Source organism: Manis javanica, chromosome 3, assembly GCF_040802235.1.
Source record: "Manis javanica isolate MJ-LG chromosome 3, MJ_LKY, whole genome shotgun sequence".
Lineage (NCBI taxonomy): Eukaryota > Metazoa > Chordata > Mammalia > Pholidota > Manidae > Manis > Manis javanica.
In genome coordinates, this window is record NC_133158.1 from 174,107,666 (window position 1) to 174,112,307 (window position 4,642).

Consider the following 4,642-nt stretch of genomic DNA (forward strand, 5'->3'; position numbering starts at 1 on the left):
AGAAGGGACAGAAAAAAATCAGTACATAGTGTCAGATGGTGATAAGTGATAAATGATGGTGAGAAAAAAGAAGGTAGGGGAGAGAAATAAGGGAAAGGTGAGAAGCCATGATGTCAAGCAGGAAGGTCAGGGATGGTCTCATTGAAAGGAATGTGAGGAAGATAGCCACGCAGACATCTAGGGATGAACAATCCTGGGAAAGGGCAACACAGGTGCAAGGAACTGATGCAGCAATGTCTCACATGCTTGAGGACAGGAAGCCACAGCAGAGACGGGCAAACCCAAGCCTGAGGAGAGGAGAGCTCAGGGGTGAACAGGTGCCTGGGGGTGGGGGGTGGAGATGACAGGGAGTTGTCAGGCTTAGTAAAGGATCCCAGTGGGGCAGGAACCACTTCAGGGTTCTGAGCAAAGTGTGGACAGACACTCCTTTAAGGTTTAAAAGCCTCACTCAAACTGCTGCTGTGAAAAAGACTGCATGGCAGTAATTTGTGCAACACTAAATTAATCCAAGTGATAGATGATGACATAGCCAGAGTGGAACAGTAGAGAAACTGGTAGATTCTGGCTTGCTTTCTTTAAAGGTACAGGCAACAGACTTTATGATAGACTGGATGTGCGTGTTAAAGAGTGGAGTCAAGGATGACTTCAGGCTTGCTGGTTTTCTTTCTCTAAGTAAATCAAAGGACAGGATTTACTGGGAGAAGAGATTGGTGGGAGCAAAGACCAGTACTTCTGCTGTGGAAATACTAACGGCCAGATGCCTATCACATAAGCCAGTGGAGAAACCGTGGAGCCATTAGCCATGTAAGACCTATAATAATATCTGAAGATACAGTGTGGGAAGCATGGACAGGATTTTGAAAAGTCAGGGGACTGGGTAAGATCACCAAGGAAGTGTGTGAAGAGGGAGGAGGTCTCAGGACTGAGGCTGTGTGCCACTTTGGTGTAAAGGCCAAGAAAATGAGCAGGAACCAGGAAAGGGATCTGAGAGGAGATACCAACGAAGGCCGAGGAAAATCAAGGGAAGTTGAGTGAACAAGGTGTTTTCAGGTAGAGATCAACTGATAGCTGCTCAGACTGACCAACATACTGAGGCCCAAAAATGACCGCTGCACCCTGCCGCCACTGGAGATCTGGAAACCAGCCATGAAATTTTGGAGAGAAGAGTCTCTGTTCCGTGTTTCAACCATTAGCAGTGGCCCAGTGGTTCTCAAACAGATAGGTTGTCCTCTGAGGAGCATTTGGTAATATCCAAGGCATTTTTGACTGTCACAACGCAGGCACTCAGCAGTCCAGGCCGGGTGACACCCGTGGTCTAAGTGGAGCAGGCAGCCCCTCAACAAGGAGCTGTTTGACTAAATACGGCAATAGTGATAAGACCAGGAAACCCTTTTCTAAAGGAATCGTCTATCATTTTCTCTTCAGAGACAGAAAAGACTCAGTTTACAAAGGAGGAGTACTAGTGTAAGTGCAATGACAGTGTAACTTGTTGGCTTTAACCAATCATGGTACGTTCAGTCCACTACCATCTACCTGATTGTCACTCTTAAGTGAGGACTGGAGGCTAATGACCGTATACAACAAATTCTGCTATAAGGACATCTCCCTAGCTCCCAACAAATATAACAGCATGCAGTCTCACATATGTTCACATACGTGTGTACACAGACCAAACCCCCTGTGGACATGTGTGTGTCTTTTTCATTTCAGACTTCGAAATCATTCAGCAAATTGTATTTTCCTTTGACTATAGTGTCTTCCTGAAACCAAACTGAATAAATTAATTTCATGTTATTCATGTATATTAAAAATAATCTGGAAGACAAAGTAAATTAGGTGTATATATGTTCTGAAATGCTAACAAAAATTGAAATATCATTCTAAGAAACAAATGACATCAAAAATAAAGTATGTAACAGTTCTAAATAAACATTTATTTTGCTTTGAAGAAGGTACTAATTTGTTCGATTAATTCCTTTGACTGTATTTTACAAGGAATACTTGGCTATGTCTCTTTAAATTCACTGTGCATTAAAAATGCACATACAAAGTGAAGTAAAAAGCACCATGGGCCACGTGCTGCAAGGGCAACAACTGCTTTTGGTCAGCAGGATATTTGAGAGCAATTCCAGCTGCATATTGCTCAGTCCTTACTAGAATTTGAAAGTTGTTCTCCACAGCAAATATTTATTGTCTACCAGGATTGGAGTTTTTCCCAAATACTGAGAGAACAGCAGAGGATCATTAGGCATGATCTTCACCCTCACACTGAACATGTTTACTTATGCTTTGATTTTGCCTCAGCATTCCCTATCTGCTATGGAAAAGGAGGCTTCTGACTAAAGGCTGTTCCACTGCACACAATCCAGGGATTGCTGTGGTGTCTGTGGCAGGAATCCCTGTCAGGAGGAGCATGGTGATAGACTGTCATAAACATGTAGACCCTGGCCCTCCACTATGCTCTGAACATGTAGATGTTCCATTCAGTGATATTGCTCATTAATGCATGATTCACAATAGTTAAATCACACAGTAACATAATCCAGACAAGTCAAAATGTCAACTCTTTATTGAGTGTATCACTGTTTACTCGTTAACACCTAGCCTTACCCCTGTGGCACTCATATCACATTCCCTTTGGAGGGGATCTTACCTAAGACTACATGTGTAAGGACAGGATTTTTGCAAAGTGCTCACCAAATGTTAAATATTTAATACTAAACTATGAGCTTTTTAATTGCAAGGAACGTTTCACACATGAGTGCATGTATTTACACAAAGAATAAAAACTTGATTTCTACAGTCAGAAAGATCTGAATTTGAATGTGAGCTTGGCCCTTAACCTGCATGGAGCCTCAGGAAGGTCACTGAACTGCTGTAAGCTTCAGGTATGTCATTTACTGAGGACCAAATGGGAAGACCTGAGCAAACCATCTAGAGATAAGAACTGCTCAATGTTCTCTGATTTATTACTGATTTCTCAAGAGACATCTATGAGGCAGATGTTCCATAACTGTTAAAAGTAACCCATGAAAGGAATAAAGGCTATTATTCTGTGCTCCTAGAGCATCTCGAGCTTCAGATCACATCCTCGAATTTGGCAATAAGGAATATTAAGAGTTTTTAGAGAGAAGTGTCAGAAGAGTGGATTATCTAATGCCAGTTCTTAGACTATGAAGAAACCTATTATAAATGATTTTTAAAATGTACAGAGAAGCACAGGGGTTTCAGAGAAAAAGAAGACTGAGTTACTAGATGGTAGTTAGGTGAATAAGAAGGAACAGATACATATTTTCAAGGAAACTTTATGCACAACCAGGACTGATGAAAAGAGGAGAGTCTGAAATCAGAAGTGATTGAGGAAAAGGTGGCCTGATGGGTATCTTGAGATACCACCCCAGAGTGGGAGGGACCCAGCAGGAGGCTGGGATGTCGAGAGGAGGAGCCGACTGGGACAGTTCTGGGAAGAGGAGACACACTGGGACAACAGGAAGAGAAGGCCATAGGCTTGGGCAGGGAGAAACCAGTACAGACTTACATAAGGCGAGTTGAGTGTTTTATGAGATGGAAGATGTGAAGACATTATGTTTGGTCCATAAAGGGACAGAGTGAGATTGCTAGGGCCATCTGGTGTGTCCGAGTTCAAACAGGGACTGAGTGTTCCCAGAGATGGGGTTCCCAAGTGGCGGCTTAGTGATGACCAGTGGTACCCACAGGCAATGCTGGCAAGTTCGCTGTGTTAAGAAAAGAAAGGAACTTACAAGCTCAAGTAACTCAGAATCACCAACACTGAAGCCCAGATGGCTAAGTGTGACAGGAATGACATTTATTTTAAGAGTATTATCCTAAAGTAAAAAGTTCAAGGGAACTGATCATCTCATTTTGTCTTTACAACCAAAACAGCCCAAGGCAGCAGCCCTAAGTCCATCGTGTGGTACAGCCGATCCTCTGGAGCAGGCTGCTTACCTCAGAGTAACTAGTTTCTGAAATTGTTACTTAGAATTCAAAATGTAATACATGATGGAGTCCCAAGTACAAATCAATAAAGGGGAGCTATGCAATTTAAACAATGTGAGATCAGGTATTTTTTTATTAGAGATAAATATCTTACATCCCTGTAAAATAAGGCACTATGTATCCTAAAGTAGCCATTAGTTATGGCGACATCTATGAATGATTTCACAACTTGAGACACCACGCTGAAGTATGCTATTAATATAAATATTAACATAAATCCTTGTTGACATCAGGCATTTCCTCTGAATTTACAATTATGTCACAAGCTAAGGAAAGCAAAAGCCACCATAACCTTGACATGCAGGTAAGGACTGGGCCGTGGCTACTAACCAAGACAATTAAAGTGGACTGTTTTTAAAAATTATGTTTATTATTTTATTATTTTTTTAATTTTGGTATTGTTAATATACAATTATTTGAACATTATGGTTCTAGACTCCCCCTATTAACTAGTCCCCCCCACATGCTCCATTGTAGTCACTGTAAAAGTGGACTTTCTGAGTCCATTGCTCAGCATATGGACCCCTTAGGGAGTCATCAAATCTACTAAGGGGCCACCTAGGTTTTGTGATCCATGAAAATCTTCATTCCTGGTCACAAGACACAAATATATAAAGGTGGGTAT